General features: G+C 38.8%; 1 long non-coding RNA gene across 1 annotated transcript in view; it reads left to right on the plus strand.

The window, feature by feature from the left end:
• The window catches only part of LOC144577131 (uncharacterized), a 31,275-nt gene extending 13,446 nt beyond the window's left edge, over positions 1-17,829 (plus strand). Inside the window, exons 2-3 of the long non-coding RNA XR_013520412.1 lie at positions 11,517-11,615; positions 15,089-17,829. This is a non-coding gene — a long non-coding RNA (uncharacterized LOC144577131). The remainder of the gene's footprint in view (positions 1-11,516; positions 11,616-15,088) is intronic.
• The last annotated feature ends 6,084 nt before the right edge of the window (positions 17,830-23,913 follow it).

Here is a 23,913-nt window from a genome sequence, read left to right on the forward strand (position 1 = left end):
AATATATTATATGATATTATTGATTAGTGTGTAAAATCTACATTGAGCTCAGCTTTGCTTGTTAAATTTCCATCTAGGGTAAACTATGCCAAGCCCTTCAGAATGTGGTCCCATTCTTGCTGTCTTTTTTTTTTTTTTTTTTTTTTTTGAGATGGAGTTTCGCTCTTGTTACCCAGGCTGGAGTGCAATGGCGCAATCTCGGCTCACCGCAACCTCCGCCTCCTGGGTTCAAGCAATTCTCCTGCCTCAGCCTCCCAAGTAGCTGGAACTACAGGTGCGCGCCACCATGCCCATCTAATTTTTGTATTTTTAGTAGTGACGGGGTTTCACCATGTTGACCAGGATGGTCTTGATTTCTTGACCTGGTGATCCACCTGCCTCTGTCTCCCGAAGTGCTGGGATTATAGGCATGAGCCACCGCACCCAGCCTGCCGTCTTTATGACTATTGTTTTTTTTTTTTTTTTTTGAGACGGAGTTTTGCTTGCCACCCAGCTGGAGTGCAGTGGTGTGATCTTGGCTCACTGCAACCTCCGCCTCCCAGGTTCAAGCAATTCTCCTGCCTCAGCCTCCTGAGTAGCTGGGATTACAGGCACCTGCCATCATGCCCAGTGAATTTTTTTATTTTTAGTAGAGACTGGGTTACACTATGTTGGCCAGGCTGGTCTCAAACTGCTATGACTACTTTCATTTGGTGCTCGCAAAATGCTTGATATTTAAATCAGGTTTTCGATTTTAAATTGCAATACAAAGAATATTGCCAAAGGGACAAGTTAAATCAAAATGAAATATAACCCTATGGTGTTAGAACCAAAGGTATTTAAAGATGAGTTGATTTAGGACTTGCATTGTACAGGTAAGCAAATAAATCCCTAAGGTTGCAAAGTTAATCATGGCTGAAATTGCAACCTGGGATTGTGTTATACGGTGTCCATTACATCACAAGCCATTCCATATCATCTCCCCTATTCAAAATTACATCATTTAAACCTACTAAGGGTCAGTTTCACCTGTGCTTATGATTTAAGGTTTTTCCACAGAGACACACGGAACAAAAGCCTAACATGAGACATGAACATCATATCTCTCTGCACTGAGCTTTACTCGAGTTCTGTACAACCAGAGGACTTTTAGTATTCAACCCAGATATGCACCCTGTATTTATGCTGAAACAAATAACTACAGGCTTTGTGAACTTAGAGGCAGCAAATGACATGAGACGCAAATGGACCCGATCTACTCTCATTGCTTTGAATGGTAACTAGAAAACTCCTTGGCTACATTTTACATAAATCAAAATCCAAGTGCTTTAACTCTTATCCTGAAACGACCCTTGGAAATTACTATTTTTATGTAAATTCATAGAACCACAGAACATTGAAAGGACCTTGAGATGATCTGCTGAATCTTGCTTTGTGCTGTAAAGGAGACTAAACCACAGTAGGGTTAAGATTTTGTTTTGGGGCCGGGCGCGGTGGCTCACGCCTGTAATCCCAGCACTTTGGGAGGCAGAGGCAGGAGGATCACGAGGTCAAGAGATCGAGACCCATCCGGGTCAACAGGGTGAAACCCCGTCTTTACTAAAAATGCAAAAATTAGCTGGGCCTGTAATCCCAGCTACTCAGGAGGCTAAGGCAGGAGAATTGCTTGAACCCAGGAGGCGGAGGTTGCAGTGAGCTGAGATAGCGCCATTGCACTCCAGCCTGGGTAACAAGAGTGAAACTCCGTCAAAAAAAAAAAAAGATTTTGTTTTTGTTTGGGGTGGGGTGGGGACAGGCATGCAGTTAACAGAACTAGAATTAGAATTCAAGTTGTCTGCCTGCGTGGCCAATTGTTATTACGTCTCCTGTTTCCAGGGACAATAAAGAAAGACATTAAGTCACATTAGCTTTACATCCTCTCTAGTCATTCTTTGGAATACTGCTTTATTTTGAGTTCAAATCATGAGATGAGCATCATGGATTCTAATTCTAATACCCAGATTATGTCAGTCTTATATTAACTCATCAAATTGTTTTCTTTCATTTTTAAAATCTTGCTCTTTTACCAATATCTGCAAGTGAAGAGATTGCAGATGTTGGTAAGGAAGCAATGTTTTCAAAACTGAGGAGTATTCTGCTTCTTCAAAATCACACTTCAGTTTATTCAGCCCTGAAAACAAAAAGCATTACTACTTCTTAAAAACAGAAAAGAGAAACACAACCAGAAATTTTCTTTGTTTGATGTACAAATGCTTGTAAAGTGCTTTACCATTCCTACCATATCGATTTTGTTTGATTTAAAATATTTGGCACAAATGGGCAAACTCATATCCTTATATTCAGCCAACACTGAAGTTGTAATTGCCTCATCCAAACATAGTAATACCACATTGGTTGATTTTACACTACTTTTGAATACGTTGAACTACTAAATATGAAGATATCCTTAAATTTAGTGGGGAATGATGATTTTTAAAATGAGCAAAATTTAATTATTCATTGATAAATGCAGTGGTCATATTTGATATGATCACATACCATAGCTATCATCTGAATTTTTTCTTCTGTTCAACCACCTTTATTCAATGCTATAAGAAGTCAAGAAGTTCTCTCAAAATTTTATTTAGTATACCATTTTTCATTGCATGAAATATTTTTAGAAACATGTCTACTGAGGAAAGTTGCATTAAACCATTTAGAACCAATGAATAAAAAGTCAGGTTGGATAGTATTAAAAACAGCCAGGATTTCAATGATAGAAACACTGTGGAATCCTAGGCCAAAGATCATTAATTGCTCCTAGGATCTTGATTCTGGAAGCAATTGTGAAGATAGGGGTGGGATGGGGATTGTATTAGTTTCTTAGAGTAATTTTCATGCAATAAATTTTTCACTTTTACTTTTAAAATCTTCCTTGCATTTAATCCACTACACTTGAGTCTCTGTACTATAAAACCAAGTCTTGCATTCTTGTTTATAGTTTTTATATATCTGTTGACAGTTCCTATCTCTTCATTAATTATAACTGTTCTGTTCCTTCAATTCCTTGAAAGTCCTATCTGCTAATTTCAACATTTTGGTCTTCTTAGAGTCTGTTTCTACTGACTTATTTTGCTCTTGAAGATGAATCACATTTTTCTGTTTCTTCATATGTCTAACAATCTTCATCTATACTTGAATTTTAAATGATACTCTTTAAAAATTGAAGTTTGAAAATTCTATAGGTTCCTCAGAAGAGTGTTGGTTTTTTATCTTGCAAACAATTAACTTGCTGGCTGATTACTATGTACTTGTGGAAAGACAGTTTTAACTTTGCTCGTGTGATTCTGTGTTGGTTTTGCCGCTGTTCTGAAATGAGTCCTTTAATCCTGAGACCAAGACTTTATTCCTGAAAGAATAACCCTTTTAGAATTTCAGTCCATTCCTGAGGTGTTTATCAAGCCATTCTAACTTGTCAGAACTCAAAATCTAAACTCAATCTCTTCTGTGGATAATGCCTGAAATCTCTGCTTGGTACATTCAGGCTTCCAGCTCTGGCTTTCCATGGGTTTCCTTATATTTCCTCATGAACGCACAGTGCCAACCGAGGATTTGCTCTGCACTTGAACACACTTTTTCTGAGGCTCCTCTCCTCTGTTTTACCCTTGTATGCAAGATTTCCCCCTTCATTTCTAAATATTGCCAATGCCCAGCTGGGTGCAGTGGCACATGTCTGTAATCCCAGGGATTCAAGGGGGTGAGATAGGAGGATTGCTTGAGCCAGCATTTCAAAATGAGCCTTAGCAACATAGCAAGATTCAGTCTGTAAAAACAAACAATAAAATAGAGAGTTAGAAAAAGATGATAATAACATAAATAAACACACAAACAGTATGGCTGTCCTGAATTCTGTTTTCTGAACATCTCAAACCCATGAAGTTTCTGATTGAGTTCTAGATGTCGTCGCTTGAGAACTGGAGGTGCCCTCAAAGGAAAAGCTGTATCAACATGGTTATCTACCAATGTAGCTTCTTTCTCTCAATTATCAAATCCCCTCCAATTTCTGCCTGCATTTGGTCTCTTTCCAAAGCCTTAAAATCATTGCTTTATTCTTTTTATTTATTTATTTATTTTTGAGACAGAGTTTCGCTCTTGTTACCCAGGCTGGAGTGCAATGGCGCAATCCTGGCTCACTGCAATCTCCGCCTCCTGGGTTCAGGCAATTCTCCTGCCTCGGCCTCCCAAGTAGCTGTGATTACAGGCACGCGACCATGCCCAGCTTATTTTTTTGTATTTTTAGTAGAGATGGGGTTTCACCTTGTTGACCAGGATGGTCTCGATCTCTTGACCTCGTGATCCACCCACCTCGGTCTCCCAGAGTGCTGGGATTATAGGCGTGAGCCACCGTGCCTGGCCTCTTTTTATTTTTGTTAGGGCTTTAAAGTTGCTATCTATAGGACGGTAGCTCTCTTGAAATTTACATTATTATCTCTCCTGGAATTCTCTTGTATGAGAACTAAGTAAACATTGATGTTATTTAATCCACTACACTTGAGTCTCTGTACTATAAAACCAAGCCTAATCTGGACACTGGTAGATTGGAATACCCTTCCTAGGAATGGAACATCAGCCTTGTGATGAACTTGAGATAGAAGGAATAGTGAGTTCTGTGAGAAAACAGGTGCTTCCAACACCCATCACTGGAAGTACAAAAAGCAGCCAACGGAGAAGCAAAAGGCAGTTTTCCCAGCTTTGGCAATAAAAATTCTCATAAAATGATCACATTAGTTTGATACAGAAAAACTAAATGGGGCACTAGGAATGACGCCCCATTTGTATATATTCAATAGTCATGAATTATAAATTTCGAATATTTTCAAAACATAAAATACACTGTCCCAAAATTATATGATACAATCTGGCTGTCCATAACACCCAATGTGCGTTAGAAAAACATGCTCACTGTCTCCACACACCATTCAGAATGCAAGATGACTTTTAAATTATATTTCCTATATTCTTTCTTCTATATTGGATGTATTTTTGTTATCGCTTGCCTGGATGTGTTAGTGGAGTGGCTACACAGAGTACTTTCTCTCAATCACATATGCAGATAAAGACATATATACCCACATACAGAATGTTCTTACCTGGGATTTACAGCTAAGGCAGAAACAGGTGTCTGGACCCAGAAAAATGATCAAAAACTCTTGGCTGGTGCTACATCCCCGGCTAGAATGCCTCCAAAAGAAGCTATTCCTCCTAAATTAAGCCCTGCTTCTGGTCAGACACAGGAAGACGAGGCAACATAAGACAGCGGCAGTGAACCAGATGATGTTGTCATGGTTGAAACCTGCAAACCCTGAGAGAGAAAGTGACCTACAGTTGCTTGTGTCTACCAGGTTGCTTTTCTGAGTGGTTGTTAATTAAGAAAGTAATTTGGGTTGATCATATGCAATCAAGTTCTCTTTCTGAGAAGAATCAGTTCCTGCTGTGAGTTTAGGAAAGCTCTCTTCAGCCAATTGGAATCTCTTCGTGGAAGAATAATGCTGTGTGTGTTGTTACTGTTATCACCTGTACCTAAGAAGCTGGAATGCATTTTTTTTTTGTTCTTTTTAAAGTATTTCATTATACTTTAAGTTCTGGAGTATATGTGCAGATCGTGCAGGATTGCTACATAGGTATACACATGCCATGGTGGTTCGCTGTATTCATCCCCCCCTCATCTACAGTAGGTATTTCTCCTACTGCTATCCGTCCCCAATCCCCCTACCCCCTGCTATGCCTCCCCTAGCCCCCAACCCCCTAACAGGCCCTGGTGTGTGATGTTCCCCTCCCTGTGTCCATGTGTTCTCATTGGTCAACACCCACTTATGAGTGAGAACATGCTGTGTTTGATTTTCCTTTCTTGTGTCAGTTTACTGAGAATGATGGTTTCCAGCTTCATCCATGTCCCTGCAAAGGATATGAACTTATCCGTTTTTATGGCTGTGGAATGCATTCTTACTGAACAATATATTCCTTAGCTTAATTTTTCTCTCTCTTATGAGTCTGCAGTCCCCCAAATAGTGCCACTATACCGACTTTGTGCTACAGGAAGTCACTAATAGTTCCCAACTAAGTGACGTTTGTTCACATCTTGCTACCCACACGTAACAGGGTCAGAGTCACCTTGTTAGTGGAACAACATCCCTCTCACCACCCCGACAACACACACATTCCATGCACATACTCTCCTCTCACTCCATACACACATTATTTTCCATAGAAAAAATAATACCAAGAGGATTTTGAATTTTTTTTTTTTTTTTGGTCAATAAAATTGGAAAACAGAGCCTTGGTTGATGTCACACTGTATACAATATTTTGTATGACCTATTTCAAAACCCACTTTAATGAGTACATGTTCCCATCAACTCTGTTTCTGCCCACACTGTCTGCAGCCCGGCAGGTTATCCTCTCTGCTTGCTCTGTGCTTCACATTCATTCAGCTCTGAAGCACAAGCAAAGCCTACAGCAACCAAGCAGGGCATTCCTTCAATCTGTATTTAAGAGTTAATTGCAATCCCGCTCCTTGAAGTACTGCCACAATTCCCTGCTTCACTGAAGAGTCTTTGATATCAACCTACTGCTCTTGGAAAGATTACAACTTATGCACTTGGATTCCCCTAGTCAGGGTGCACAAGAACACCAGGTATGAAAGCGAAATTGCTTTCTGTGCAGCTTGTGAACGCCACACCGCTCAATTGCCACGTTAGGTGCACTGTAAGCCAAGGAGCTTGTGGTCTCTGAAATTCTGAGCTTTCTGTGTCGTTTCAAAGAGAGTTTTCAGTCCCTGAGGATAAATGTCTCGCATATCTGTTGCAATTTGCTGAGGCGTTATGATCTTAATTCTTTGATGCTACTGTCCCCACCGGCCAGTTGGAGATGATCTTTGAAACATTTATTTCTGAAAGAAAGTTTCAACTTAAATTGTTTCCTTCATGTTACTTTCTGTACTCCTTCTGAAAAACTAGAAGTCATCTGCAAGTGTTAGGCAGGTGTGAGGAGGCACTTTCCCTGTCACATGTGAACATCAGACCACCTAGCTCAGGGCCATTAGAAAACATCAAGAGTGAGAGAGAAATAGAAGAGAATATCAAAAGGCATTCACATGTGAAAGATGTCTTACATGGTTTAAATGAATTTAACTTTTTTAGTTGATTGGAAATTTTAAGGGATCAAGAAGGCCTTTTTCTAAAATAATTATCATGCGTTAAACCTATTTTTGAAATATTTTGACTAGAAATTAGTAGCTAACACAATGCCACTGTGCAAATATTAAAACCTCAAATTTCCTTCAAGCAGATGAAAACAACAAGTTTGCACACCTGGCACTGTTCACAATAGCACAGATTTGAAACCAACCCAAATGCCCATCAGTGATAGACTGGAGAAAGAGAATGTGGCACATATACACCATGGAATACTATGTAGCCGTAAGAAAGGATAATGAGTTCATGTCCTTTGCAGGGACATGGACGAAACTGGAAACCATCATTCTCAGCAAACTGACACAAGAACAGAAAACCGAACACTGTATGTTTGCATTCATAGGTGGGAGTTGAACAACGAGAACACATGGACACAGGGAGGGGAACATCACACCATCACACACCGGGGTCCGGGGGTGGGAGACTAGGGGAGGAACAGTAGGGGGTGGGACGATTGGGGAGGGATAACATTAGGAGAAATACCAATATAGATGATGGGGCGATGGACGCAGCAAACCACCACCATTGCATGTGGATGCCTGTGTAACAAGCCTGCACACTCTGTACATGTACCCCAGAACTTAAAGTACAATAAAACAAAAATAAAAAATAAAAAAGTTTGCACTCCTGGATTGCAGTTGTGCAAACTTATTGTCCACTTGGCTGCTTTTGAACATTGAGTTTAAAATCTGTTTTTTGTACATTATTCCTTAAACTAGGATATTTGGAATACCTATGTTAGAATAACAGCTCTGAATCTGTACTTTTTATAAGTCATAGGCAATCCTTACAAAACATGAGATGTTAAGTGTCAGCTTCGAGGAGCATGTTATGACAGAAAGTAAGGCCCACCTTTATGAAGACAAAAAAAGATGAAGTGAAATGCAGCTGGAACTTTCCAGACAAATGGTTATGGCTAAAAACCTGCTATATTATTTAAGGTGAAAAAAATTAGGCTCTGTCTCTATTGTTTTCCTCATTAGATTGATATTTAAAATCAAAAACAAAACAGGAAAATTGAAGCAAAATATATCATTGTATCCTCATGTTCAAAGTTAACAATTGCTTTCTCTCCTTTCTCAAGACCACACAGCAAGTTAGTGGCAGAACTCAGGGTGAGACTGGCAATATCAATATTCTTTGGGATTTTATAGTTCTTTTCATCTTCAAAGTGCTTTACAAAATTCTCTAATTAGGCTCACAAGTTCTGGCCCCTAGTCTCGCTCTCTAATCATAAGACAGCATACCTGTTCTTTGTTCCTTCGCTCTGAGCAACATACCATTCTTAATCATGACTAAATTAAAGGGAAAAAGTTGCTGTAATAATTTCAACTTAATTAATGACAAATCTGGACATTTCTTTAAATACAAGTCCAATTTCCTGGGCCCTAATCCATATTAGCAAAGTTTGGCCATTATTTATACAGAGTAAAGATAAGTTTTAATTATAAAATTATCTGTAATTAAATGCACTGGGTTAAAATAGTTGCATTTCTGACCAACCTAAAATATTATTCTAAAGGATTTTGTTTTGTTTCCTTGAAAAATATTTTGGTTTTACATGTCCCTACTGTTTTGAAAATTATCTTGTAGCTTGCTGTGCTTTTTAATAAACTTTTAGTACATGTATAATAAAATTGGTTAGTCTTTAAATGAGAACAAAGAAGACAATTTGGAAACCTATATTTTATCTTCATTTCTGTCACTAAATACTTCCGACTTTGGATAAGTTGCTTATTGCGTCTGGATCTTGGTTTTCTCTTTTGTAAGTCAGAGGTTTCTTTCATCTCTGGGACCCTGAATTATTGTTCACCTCTCACCATTCATGCAGTGACTCTGACTGTCTGAAGTCCCCTACGTTACTTCTCGCACCATCGTGTGTATGCAGAGTTTGAGTGTCTGTAGCAACCTGGATGGAACTGGAGACTGTTATCCTACGTGAAGTAACTCAGGAATGGAAAATCAAACATCGTATGTTCTCACTCATAAGCAGGGACTAAGCTATAAGGATGCAAAAGCGTAAGAATGACACAATGGACTTTGGGAACTCAGAGAGTAAGGGTGGGAGGGGGTGAGGGATAAAAGACTACAAATTGGGTATAGTGCATACTACTTGGGTGATGGGTGAACCAAAATATCACAAATCACCACGAGAACTTACTCGTGTAACCAAATACCACCTGTTCCCCCAAAACCTATGGAAATATATTTTTTTAAAAGAAGTGACCTCAGTAAGCCCTCATTTAATGTCATCTGTAAGATGTACAGCAGGTCCTCAAATAATGCCCTTCGGTTCAATGTTTTTTAGTTATATTGTCGATGATTTAAAAACAATGGTTTTATCATATGTGGTTTCACTGAAAGTCACAGTTTCCAAGAATAAACCTATGGATGCCATGAAGTGAGAACTCACTGTACCTAGTCATCAAGCATTTTAGTCCTCAGCCATGATATAGCCAATTAAACAGCAATAGAACAGGTCAAAAATATAAGCAGCTGGGCCCATGTTTGTACAGACTGTGTTTTGACTACAGACTCTTGGGTATGCAGAGGGAATACTGAGTCATCCAAATACTGCCTCCCATGTCCTCAGAAGACTTCTCCTTTTAATTGTCCCCTCCCACCAACTGCTAAGAAACACCTTGTTCAGAATTAGAGCTGCTTCTTTTGTGAGGTCTGCAGGGAAGAAGTCTGAAAATAAGTTGCTATTTTAAGTTTGATCAAGACTCACACCTCTAAGTGAACGGGATTTAGGACCCTTTTCTGAGAGCATGTGTTGATAGGGGAAGGAAGGAACAGCTTTGGTTTGGGGAAGGGTGGGTTTTAAGAAAAGAGACATGACTTCCATCAAGTGGGAAGAACAAGAATGCATGAAGAGCATATAAAGAATGATAAATAGAAAACTAAACTTCATTTACATCATCATGTTGGAAAAAGGAAACCCTGCCTACCCGCATAATACTAGCAAAGAGGAGCAACACCCAGACCACAAGAGCCTATGGTTGCAAATAGAATCATCCGCCCTGGCGACATCTCAGGAGTATTTCCCTAAGGCCTAGACCGTGTGTCTAAATAAATAGATAAAAATAAAAAAGTCTTCTAAATCAAAGTTCTCAGTTCTATGACTGTGTGTGTGTGTGTGTGTGTGTGTGCACGTGTGTGTGCGTGCGTGCCAATGAGGCAAGGGAAGGAAGGAAAAGCAGAACACAAATTCCTAGAACAATTTCACTTTAAAACAAGCATGTTTCTGGGTACAAACACAAGACAGTAGAGAGACTGGATTCTTCTTCCTAGATTCTGTGTCTGCAGTCGCAGCACAGCATATCTGAGCAAATCATCGTGTTTGCTATTGTTGATGCTGTGAATTCTCCCTATGATATAATCTATTTCCTCAGGTATCTCAGGCTGGAGATGATCCAGACGAATCTTGGTAATAAGCTCAGAAGCAAAATGGGAGTCTGACATATTCCAATTCAATGTTTCACTCACAGTGGATTCCTTCACAAAGGAAAATAACAGTGATGGGTCCATATTTTTGGAAGCTGGTTAAAATGTGCACTTCTCTTTCAGAAGAACATCAGGAGACGTCTTAGTAATGCTGCTTTAGCCATCCACCTTCCCGCAGTGGTTCTACAGCCATAAAATCAAGTTATAAGCAATGAGATTTTAGGGTAATCATATTTAGCAAATAACAACATGGGATACTTAATTACATTTGAATTTATGATAAAGAACAATATGTTTTTACTATAACTATGTCCCATGCAATATTTGGGGCACACTTAACACGAAAAAATCTATTCTTCATTTATCTGATATTCAAATTTATTTGAATGTCTTGAATTTTATGTGATAACTCTAGGTAGTTTTCAGCAGAAATGTGAATTATTTTAGTCTACTCGCAATGGTGGCTTGAATTGAAATATGGAAAGAAACTTTGTTTCTACAGCACCTTTCACATGTTCCCATTTCACCAACAAATTTTTATAGGTTTGTAAGTAAAATAATGAGTACATGTGACCATGTATGAGTATGAGCTATGGCCTAATTTCATCATGTTAAATAACAATTTCCAAATAATTATTTCCAAGGGATTGCTTGTAAATTATAGAAAAGCTGCGCAATCCCCATAATATTGGGTTTAAATTCAGGTTCCAATGAGTTACATTAAATGATTTACTGATGCATTGTTAATCATCATCTGAGAGTAATTGTACATTTTTGCATCTCTGTATTTTTCACACCTGAGCACCTGGAGGAAACAGTAGTTATTGTTCTCCCTGCCTGACTTGCTCTCTGCTACAGGTTGTATCCATCACTGCAGGGACTTGCTCCAGGAGGCACCAGAGAGGTCCTGAGAACCCAAGATCAAATCCTTAAAGCAGCTGCCTGCTCATGACCCACGTGAGTAGCTTCAATGTCAGAGATGGCACAGCCAGGAGAGCCTTTTAATAGCTGAAATGGGCTCATCCAATTTCATCCCAGCAGCTTTCATCTCCTACCTCCTAAGCAAAATCTATGAATAAGGAAAGAAAAAGAAAGCATAAATCTTTACTAAAAAGTCTTCACCACTCTCCCACAGCCACTATTTCCCATATTCCTCCAACTGCCTCAGTAAACAGCTTCGCTTTCAGTGTCCCGGAGAAAAATGAGGCCATTAGGCTGGAATTTGCTTACTTCCCTGCCTGTTCCCTCTTGAGCACTGATAAAATAACCTGTGTCCAGAATCATGGCATCTTCAGACCACAAAAGGGCTGGTTCTCCTTAATAGAAGCCTTCTCCTTGCATGCATGTCCCAGATGGACGTTCCTCCTCTCTCTTGAGACCTCTGCTCTTTCTCTGTCATGATCTCTGCCTTTAGCTCCAGCCTCCCTCTCTTTCTTCTCTTTCCCCATGATCTGTGTGCATGCCTGAGTTTCTCCTCTGTTAGAAACATAGAAATAGAAGTTTTGGCTTCTGCTTCCCTCTGGTTTCCAGCCCATCTCTCATTGCCTCCAGTGGAGAGTCGTTTCCCTACCCTCTCACCCTCCACATGCTCCTCAACTTCTGCAAATGCTGGCTTTCTCCTGAACGTTCCTCCCAGAATTCCCCAACACATCCCATTGTGAAATCCAGTAGACATTTCTTTTTTCATTCCTTATTTCATTGCGCTTCTCTGCAACCTGTGACACTTACTTTTCAAACTTCTGGACACCGCTTCTTCCTTCCTTCTCTTCCATCTTCCAGTCTTTGTTATCAGGTTCTTCTGTCAGCGTCACTTCCACTAAGCTCCCCTTATGTTTGTTTATTCCCTAGGGTTTTATTCTAAGCCCAATCTCATGATAACGTGTATCTCATTCCTGGGTGATGTCAGTGTTTCCCGTTGCACCAACTGCTATGTGTGTTTTCGGGCAGAGACTATAAACCCAGGCAGGGTTGGAGCCCAGGTTCTATCACTCCCTAACTGTCTTATGAAAGGAAAATCTCAAATCTTAAAAACGAAAATAGTATGTTAAACACCCTTCAGCCAATGACCAATAGGAACCACTTTTTAATCCAAAATTCTGGGTTTATTATTCATTGCAGGGAGAGACAACACAGACTATGGGGAATGATGTGGTGTTTGAGTAGGAGGATGTTGAAAAGAATTTACCTCCAGCTATCACACCTCTGAGTGCATCACACCTTTTGAGTCCTAAGGACTCAAAAATCAGTATTCAAAGAGATACATACACTCCTGTCTTCATTCTTATTATTTATAACAGCCACGTTATGGAATCAGCCTAAGTATCCACCAATGGAAGAATGAGAGAAAAAATTATATATATATATATGTATGTGTGTACGTATATATATAATTTTTCTTCACCATGTACACATATATACACACATACATGCACACATATATATACATGCATATATATATGCATGTGTATATATAAATAAAACAGACACACACATGCACATATCTATATCTATATATAGATATAGATATAAAACATTTGGAATCAGTGTGGAATAGTTGAATGTGTTATGGAATCAGCCTGAGTATCCACCAATGAATGAATGATGAAGAAAATTTTATATATATAAATACAACATTTGGAATTGATGTGGAATGATTGAATCAATCATTGATATATAACAATCAAATACTGTTTTCTATATACATATATACATATGAATGCATATATCTCATTGAATATTGATTTTGGGTCCTTAGGATATATGTGTGTATGTGTGTGTATACACACTATACACACATATTTCATGTGCCCCATAAATATATATGCCCACTTTCTACTCAAAAATTAAAGAGGAAAAAAAGTTTCGTAATGCTAATTAGAGTTTATTTCAAAATTTTCCTAATACCTGTTCTATGTTCCATCCCAACAAGTTGGTTTTGTATTAGGTTAAGATACTTGTGCTTTGAATATTTGGATCAATCTAAATAATAAATATAAGTAATAAGTGTGTATATATATATAAGTGTACATTTATATACAAGTATACATATAAACATATATGTACTTATATATATACTTACAATTATATATATATATACAAATACACAAATACACACACACACACAATTCAATACTATTTTGTCATAAAAGAGAAGAAAATCCTGTCATTTGTGACAACATGGATAAACCTGGAAGACACTATGCTAAGTGAAACAACGCAGGCACAAAAATACAAATACCACATGTTCTCACTTATTTCTGGATGCTGAAACAATTGAACTCATAGACACAGAATGTAGTAGTTGCCAGAGGCTGGGGGTGGAGAGGCGGGGAAATGTTGGTTAAAGGGCACAAAGTTGCAATCAGGAGGAATAAATGATGATTACTTAAGTTAATGGATATGTTATCTTGATTCAGTCATTCCACACTTAACACATTTATCATAACATCAAACATCACTTTGTATAATTACAGGCAATTATGATTTCTTCAATAAATAAATGCTACTTTATTTTTTTTAAAAAGTCATTCAATATATGATTTGGGCATCAGCTGGGTTATTTGAGGGAGGGCCTATGAAAGAAGGACTAGAATAGATATTGGAAAATAAGAAAGTAAACATACATTTAAGGAGTCAAACTTTTCTCTTTCAATCTAACTTGCAGAGAATCACGTGGTATATGCTTTTGGGAACATAACTGGAAATTAGAAGTTTGCAGCAGTGGTGGAGGACAGAGCTTTCAGATACTCACTTTGGAGTAAGCTAGAGCCAGGGATGGGAGAACTGCCAGAGTATTTGGTGTTTCAGATCAACGCTATAAAGTACAGATGTTTCTCTGAAGTTTATCTGACTTCATCTGAACAATTCCAGTCTAAAAATCAGGTTGCAAATCTACCGCAGTGGTTTCTTTGGCAACAGTTCCAGAGTCTTCCTATTTTGGTCTCTCTCACTACGTCTTACTTCCTTTGCTTCCTTTCTTTCCCTCTAAAATAAAAGAAGCACAATGGTACACTTAAAAGACATACCCAATGGAAACAAACTCAAAAAAGGGTTTTCGCAAAGGATAAGTGCTTGAGGGAATGGATTCTCGGTCTTCTGTGATGTGATTATTATGCATTGCATACTTGTACCAAAATATCTCATGTGCCCCATAAATATATGCACCCACGGTCTACCCACAAAAATTAAAGAGGAAAAGAAGTTTTTGCAATGCTAGAGTTTATTTCAACATGTTCCCCCAATACCTGTTCTATGCTCTAGCCCATCAAGTTGGTTTTGTATTAGGTTAAGATACTTATGCCTTGAATATTTGAATCAATCTAAAAAATAAACATAAGTAATGAATCAGGCACCTAATTTGAATGTGATTATACATGTAAATTTCTTACTAAATTTCTCAATAATACATGCTTTTTTTTTTTCTGAGACAGGGTCTCACTCTGTCTCTCAGGCTGAAGTGCAGTGGCATGACCAAGGCTCACTGCAGGCTTGACCTCCCCGGCTCAAGTGATCCTCCCAACTCAGCCTCCTGAGAATTGAAGCATCAGCATCTCCGTGATTATTGGATCTGAACAGCTCTTTTCGCAATTGAGGGTACTTCCCAAGTAAAATTCTCAATCATGTATTGCAAGCTAGAATCTTAATAAAGTAAGTCTTCCATATAAATACTTATTTAATCATACCATTTTACATTTTGCATATTTGTAATATTTATTTGATATAATATCTTAACTTGTCACTCTAATCCAGTAAAGACGACTTCAGTAAAAGACTGTAGTAAACATCCAATTAGCCATAGTACAAATTAGACTTATTGACTGTTTACTAGGTGCTATGTGAAACATTTTACATAAAGGACCACATTTAATATAGACAATAGCTCTATGAGGCAGATAATATTATTTTTCAGGTTGTATGGATGAGGAAACTGTATTTTTTGCAAACTTAAGAAACTTGCCAAAGGCCACACAGCTAGTAATTAACTTACTTCAGTTACTTCATGTCTGAGTTACCAAAGGGAGAACTCTATTATGACTATGAGAACCTGCAATTTCTGAGCTATATCAACATAAATAATTTTAAATAGCACTGAATTACTTCCCCAAGCATGTTCTTACATTTTCAATTCAGTTCAACAAAATTTTTTCCTATATGGTGTCTATAAGGTTTTGTACCCAATGAGTGTGAGTCAGAGACCCCCAGAGAAGTGAAACTGGGTGGTTGTACTCATGTCCCTTTGTAGCTCATGACTAGAAGCTAAAGTGTTAATAGAAAGTGCTGGTTGGGTGCAGTAGCTCACTCTATAATTCTAGCACTTGGGAGACTGAGGTGGGCAGATCACTTGAACCCAGGAGTTCGAGATCAGCCTGAGTAACATAGGGAAACTCCATCTCTACTAAAAATACAAAAATTAGCCAAGCATGGTGGTGTGCACTGTGATTCCAGCTACTCAGGAGGCTGAGGTGGGAGGATCACTCGAGCCAGGGAGGTCAAGCCTGCAGTGAGCCATGGTCATGCCACTGCCCTTCAGCCTGAGAGACAGAGTGAGACCCGTCTCAGAAAAAAAAAAAAAAAAGTGCTGTCCTCATTGTTATCTGAGTAACAGGAAACCTATGTGAACTAACACTATCCTTTAGACTTCACTTGCATGGAAGCCATGCCCGTGTCAGCTGTATGCTTTTTGATATCACCGAAGAAAGGAGTTTGTAGCCAGAACTAAATGCAATGGTGAAGAACTCCCAAGATAACTTCTCCAGCCATTTCGCAAAATAACCATAATGTTGAGTTACTTTTCAGAAGAGTTGCTCCATCAGCACAGATAATTTTTCCTTCAGATACTAAGAAATTTTGAAGTAAATTTAATTTTCAGTTGCAATAAGGATCTTACTGTATGCTCCTGGAAAGACCACGCCACTGCACTCCAGCCTGGGTGACAGAGCAAGACTCTCTCAAAACAAACAAACAAATAAACAAAAAACCATCTCAGCAATTTAGGAAATAAAATTAGATGAGTATTTCATGCCAGGCATTATTCCGTTCCCCTGAGCTCATCTCTTCCCAACCTAACGTTCTCTCTCTCTGACTGGCCTCTCCAAAGTCATCAATTCTTGACTCAGGGCGGCCCCGATATGATATCCCATCTCTCAGCTCTCCAGCCCAGTGAAGAGCTTGTTCTGCCTGTTTATGCAGGACTTGCCTTCAGTGCACCTGGATCTCACCCTCAGCAGAACCCAGACACCTGAAGAGTGATGCTCTCTGGGTTGTCCACCACAGAGATGCCCTTATGTCCACTCTTCTATTAACTAGCAGTTACTATAAGAGTTAGCCCTCCCTGCTCCTCGCATTCGTTAATTCTTTTTTAAAAACCTATACTGTTCTTTTTCTTTTTATTATTTTTTATTTAGAGACAGAGTCTCAATCTGTCACCCAGGTTGGAATGCAGTGGTGTGATCATAGCTCACTGTGGCCTCGAACTCTTGGACTCAAGGGATTCTCCTGCTTTCAGCCTCCCAATTAGCTGGGACTACAGGTACACACCATCACACCTGACGAATTTATTTTGTATTTTGGAGAGAGAGAGGTCTCCCTCGCCCATGCTGATCTCAAATACCTGACCTCAAGCCATTCTCCCGCCTCAGCCTTTCAAAGTGCTAGGATTACAGGTGTGAGCCACCGAGCCCAGCATTTTGTTTGTTTGTTTTCGTTTGTTAATTCTTCACATGTTGAATTAAACCAGTTCTTAACCTGAATCTAATGTCACTTACCCTCTTCTACTCACCTGACTTTCACACAAACAGTGCCGTCCCCACCTTCAGCTAACAAGCATTTCACACACATGCACACATACACATAAACATCTTTAAATATCCAAAAAGACGACTACGGCTGTCAACTATAAATGACACTGATCCACACACGCGTGTTATTTATGCTATGGGAGCATTTTCTGACGTGAAATACAAAAACCTTTAATACACTGTAATGCTTTAAGAATAAATGTTCATTTCAGGGAAAATGCCTTCCTGGGTTATTTATGTGAGAGGAATAAATTGTTTGAAAATTAAAAGCTAAAAAGTTACTTGCAATAACAGCTTAACCTGCACATGTTGCCCTGTTTTTTTTTCTTTGTTTGTTTTCTTTAGGCCCATTTTTGTGTGTTTCTGGTGCATCCTATGGAGTTTTTTATTTATAATGAAATGCCTTCATTCACATGACTGAATGATTAAGCTAATCTTTCCTCTTTTATTACTTCCTTTCTTCTTTCACCCTTTCTTTTTTTACTTCTTTCCTTCTTCCTTTCTTTGTATTACTGAAAACGCGTGGTGGAAAGACATCTTAACATTCACTGGTAAAATTAAATTGGTTAATCTTACCATCTACTTCATATCTGTGAGCTCATGATAATATGACCATACACATTAACTTTTCTCATTTGAATGGCAATAAAAAATAAAACAACTATGAGGTATCTCAAAACTATGTTCATACATTTTATTTAAAATAAGAAAAAAAGGCCCGGTGCAGTGGCTCATGGCTGTAATTCCAGCATTTTGGGAGGCTGTGGTGGGGGAATCACCTGAGGTTGAGTTCGAGGCCAGCCTGGCCAACATGGTGAAACCCCATCTCTACTAAAAATACAAAAAAAATTAGCCTGGCGTGGGGGTGGTCACGTGTAACCCCAAGTACTCGGGAGGCTGAGGCAGGAGAATCACCTGAATGTGGGAGGCGGAGGGTGCAGTGAGCTGAGACTGCACTATTGCACTCCAGCCTGGGTAACAAGAGTGAAACTCCACCTCAAAAAATAAATAAATAGATAAGAAGAAAAGTTTTCTTTTTCAGGGTGCCTTCCTGATAAATCAATTAAGGCTGGCACATAATCAACTGAATAGATTGTAATGATAGTCAAAATTGAGAAGTTTGCTATCACTCATCTCAGTTCTCCTGAAATGTTATAAAGGCTCCAAAGAACAGAGATTCAGAGTAGGAAATTCATTTTTACCAATGACATTCTTAGAATATGTATTTTTGGAGTGTAAAGACATACCTTTCATGCTATAATAAAGCACATTTACTGTGATGTTGCTTCAGGGACAGAAATGATGCCTTTGGTGAGTAAAATTCTCTGGGGATTCATCTATGCAAAATCGGGGTCCACGTTTGACCCTGACACACTTACATGACAATAACAAGAAAACGCACCATAGTACATATTGTGAAGTGTGAAGGTATATCATCAGTAATATACATCTAGAAATTACAATTGGATAGGTAAAAAATGAAGTCCATGCGAGCCAATTTGTAGAAATAGAGAGGCATCTCTCTAATTACTGTTTATTTTAAATAGATTATTCTGACACTGTAATTGACTTTCCAATTTTGTACATAAGAACTTTATTGCTCTGCTTACCGTTTATGTCAAAGATATATATGTCTTCTCTAACTAGCAGTTAGCCCTTTAGTACATAAATGAATTTCCCTCCTTTGAACAATCTTAAATATAAACTAATATATGTGACATGATTCTACTGAAATCATGTTACATATAAAGTTCTTGAAACACCCATAAATATGTAGAAAATAAAATATTTAGAGAGATCACAATTTAAATTTCCTAAGAAGAGGTAAACCAACCTTTTTATTCATATTGTAAAACCATCAGGAAGTAAGTCTTTTATCCAGTTGGTAAAAGACTTACAGGAAGTCACCTATGGCAATAGTAGAATGGAGATTTTAATCTCAATGCCCACTCTCAAACATATTTACAGCTAGACTAACATGCTCATTAAGTACAGACTATTATTTTAATCTTGTAGCTCATACAGTTATTCTAGGGTTTTTTAAATAAAAGCCAAAGGCATAAAGTTAAAATACACTTAAATGACAACCAAAAAATTAAAAAATGTATAAAAACTCATATCTCTGATTTTTAAGATGACTTTTAAGGATATTTTTTGCATTTGCAATTTATTTTTTTGGCATTTGCTATTTATTTATTTTTCTTTTTTAAATTTATTTATTATGCTTTTAAGTTCCGGGGTACATGTGCAGAATGTGAAGGTTTGTTACATAGGTATTCATGCTCCATGGTGGTTTGCTGCATCCACCACCCCGTCCTCTACATCGGGAATTTCTCCTAATACTATCCTTCACCAATCCCCCAATCCCCTGCTGTCCCTCCTTTGGCCCCCTATCCCCTGTGTGTGATGTTCCCCTCCCTGTGTCCATGTATCCTCATTGTTCAACTCCCAGTTATGAGTGAGAACATGCACTGTTTGGTTTCTGTTCTTGTGTCTGATGGTTTCCAGCTTCACAGGAGCACTGGTCAAATCCAATACATCAGTTTTCAGAAAGGTGTTAAAGGTCATTCCCTAACTCATAGTCATAACAATAATAGGAATAATAATCATTAATTAATCCCAATTGATATTTTAAGCCGTGGATATTCACTGTGTCCAGTCCTCACAACAATCCTGTGAAGTGGTGTGATTTATCGCTGAATGTCTTCCTTAAGACCACACAGCTGGTAATGGCAGATCACTGGTCTAAACCCAGGTCAGTCTAACCCCAATGCTTTTCCACATTCCATATTGCTTCTGGTGACCCTAACATGTTCCTGGTGGCCACAGATCAATAGATTATCCAAAATTGAAGAAGCAGAGAAAAATGAACACTGTTTATTGCTGATTGGTGCCTTGATTGCCATCATTTTTATTTCTCTTTCATCTATCTATTGCAAAGTCTAATGTTTCCTAACAAAAGTGAAACAAAATTAATATATACTGTGAGTTTATCACCTGCTTGGTTAATAAAATGCCTAAACTAGAATCTGTGTATTTATCCCTTCAGGCATGTCAAAACTTTGTTTGGCAATAATAAAATACAAAGGAAAATCATCTTGTCGTCTTTTAAAATAATTAAAACTCGTCTAACTATTTCAGGTTTAGACCACACTTTCAATCATTGATCAGGAGAATTTTCATGTCATTTGGATACAGATGTCACAACTTCTGCTTTAGAATTTATATCACAACAGAAGACCCACTTCCCTCAAAAGAATGCGCAACATTCTCCCACAAGCCATAATTGAACTTTTTCATTTGGATTATTACATTTCTTTTGCTACAAGACGTAAGACAGAACACTAAGGAAAATGAATGTAAAGGTATGTTTTTTTCCAGTAAAGTTTAATAAACATATTTTTATAAAGAACCAGAATAAGTCAGACACTAGATTCCAAAATGGTCCTTTTCCACCATCTTGGTAATCCTCCAAATCTTCTGGGTAGGTACAAATTCTTCCTAAATTTAGCTCCTGCTCAATAGACTCAAGACTTGCTTAAGATCTTTCCACTCTCCAGCACACATCCACATAATGCATTCTGTCCTAGGAATCATGTAGACATAAGCTGTATAGAGGGATAATATTGGAAAATTTGTATCTAGGCTCTAGACTCTTAGCAGAACCATAAGCAATTCTGCAGGAAGGTTTTTAGACTCAGAACAAGGAAGGAATTCTCATGCCTTGTTAATGCAACGGAAGTGATCACCCAGTGCCTGACACAGATGCACACTAAATTACGTATATGCTAATGCATTCAGGCCCAGAAAATAGGGGAAGTCAGAGAGAAAATAAAAATGCACCCATGTAGTTACTTTTGTCCCTGCTTTCTTTCTCAGTGAGTAATACTAGCACCTACCCCAGAGATTTGGAAAACAAAAAACAAAACAACAACAAACTCTGGCACTCCATCCGAATTCAAGCTGCCCAGTGCTTTATGTGACTAACTTAATGTTGCATAAATCTTTTGGGCTGGACGTGGTGGCTCACACCTCTAAGTAATCCCACCACTTTGGGAGGTTGAGGAGGGAGGGTCACCTGAGGTCGGGAGTTCGAGACCAGCCTGACCAACATGGAGAAACCCAGTTTCTACTAAAAATACAAAATTAGCCGGGAATGGTGACACATGCCTGTAATCCCGGTACTTGGGAGGCTGAGGCAGGAGAATAGCTTGAACCCAGAAGGTGGAGGTTGCAGTGAGTGAGATTGTGCCATTGCACTTCAGCCTGGGCAACAAGAGTGAAACTCCATCTTAAAAAAAAAGTTTTGAGGACGGGTGCGGTGGCTCACGCCTGTAATCCCAGCACTTTGGGAGGCCGAGGCGGGTAGATCATGAGGTCAAGAGATCGAGACCATCCTGGTCAACATGGTGAAACCCCGTCTCTACTAAAAATACCAAAAATTAGCTGGGCACGGTGGTGTGTGCCTGTAATCCCAGCTACTCAGGAGGCTGAGGCAGGAGAATTGCCTGAACCCAGGAGGTGGAGGTTGCGGTGAGCCGAGATCGCGCCATTGCACTCCAGCCTGGGTAACAAGAGCAAAACTCTGTCTCAAAAAAAAAAAAAAAGTTTTGAATTAGGTGTCAATATTTCAGTATTTTAAAAACAACAACAAAAAGAAAATCTTAGCGAAAAATCCGTATCCCAGTTCTTTGCAAAAATCCGTCCAGCCTGGACCCCAAATCTTCCATGTCAATACCCAGCAGACTCAGAACATCATCTGCCTTCCCTTAGACAGGCAGAAATTCTTGAATTACCAGGGCACTCCCTGTCAGCCTCAGTCATTTCACCATCCATCTCACTCATCTCTGTAGGTAACTGAGTTTTCCACCCATGATCTGCCCAATTACGCTTGCCAAAAACATGACATCTATCCCAAATTTCCCCCTAAATAACTACATATGCACACATCTCACCCCCAATTATCCGTATCTTCCCTCTTCTGCCTGAATTCCTTCAGTCTCCATGCACACAGTCATCTCCCTACCTCCATGCCCAGTGCCTCCCACGAAGTAACGAGCGAGGTATTTTCAAAGGGCCAACCATCAAATCACTTCTCTCCTTAGAATAGTCCCAGGATGTTTAAGATGAAGTTTAAAGCCTTTGGCTTGATCACACAGCCTTGCTAGAACTGATCTTCCCACCAGAAACTCTCTTCTCCTAACATAACCCCCTATATTCATGGGCTGATCCACAATTTTGCATTGGTTGCGCTCTCTATGTAAGGTACTTAGAAAAGTATGTGATTCTGAGTGCTATGTAAGTACTTGTTGTGGTTGTTACACAAAGAGTTTGTTTTACATTATTCATCAACATATATCTATGATTATTCTCTTCAAGTGAAAAATAGAGTTACTGTCCTCAAGATATAAGCAGAGATTCTCTGCATAAAGGCGAGAGATACATCCATGTGTACAAGTGTTCAAAAGCACCTAACACCCTTAAAAGAGATAGATAAAACATCCCCTAAGACCAAAGCTATTTTCTTATTTCTTCTTCTTTTTTGTGAGTGGTTTTTTCTTTCTGAATTGAGATAGAAATAGAAGGGCAAGGAAAGTTGAAGGCAAGATGGGAGAAGAGGTGCCTGCAAGGGTAGTTTGATTGGTTTCTAACAAGAAGTTATTTTGAGGGGAATATACACATTACTCTATATGTCTGTGTAGTGATAATTCTGTGAACACATTCATCAGATAGAGTTCCTCACCTTCGACTGACTCTCCCATGGTGGGAATGCAACCTTACTTCCCAATGAGAGAAGACTCTCGCAGCACATCCACCAGAACGTGCTGCTGTGTAAGTGCTCAAAACAAAATAAATTAATGCAGAAAGGAATCAAGAAGTGCCTTCAGTTATACAGCATATTGTATATGTACCTGTGTCAAACTGCTTTCACTACTAAACAATGCTTTGACATTTGGGGCACGGATGTCATTGTTTAATTGTTCTGTTACAAATTGCCTCTGCAAAATCAAGCTAGGATTTCAACTCAAGAAATGTTTTTTTTTTAAAGATTGTTAGACGCTGGCAATTGTAACTGTGTGAAAGTGCTGTGGTGACCAGGATTAAGTGCTAACCTAGACAAAATACAATAAAAATGAATTCCTCATTTTAAATAATTATATATATATATAGAGAGACGGGGTCTCTCTCTGTCACCCAGGCTGGAGTGCAGTGGTGTGATCTCAGCTCTTGCAACCTCTGCCTCACAGGTTCTAGTGATTCTCTTGCCTCAGCCTCTCTAGTAACTGGGATTGCAAGCACGTGCCATCATGTCCAGCTAATTTATATGTTTTTAGTAGAGATGGGGTTTCACCATGTTGGCCAGGCCGGTCTCAAACTCCTGACCTCAGGTGATCCACCTGCCGCATCCTCCCAAAGTACTGGGATTACAGGTGTGAGCCACCATGCCATGATGTATA

The sequence above is a fragment of the Callithrix jacchus genome, chromosome 7 (assembly GCF_049354715.1).
Source record: "Callithrix jacchus isolate 240 chromosome 7, calJac240_pri, whole genome shotgun sequence".
NCBI classification, from domain to species: domain Eukaryota; kingdom Metazoa; phylum Chordata; class Mammalia; order Primates; family Cebidae; genus Callithrix; species Callithrix jacchus.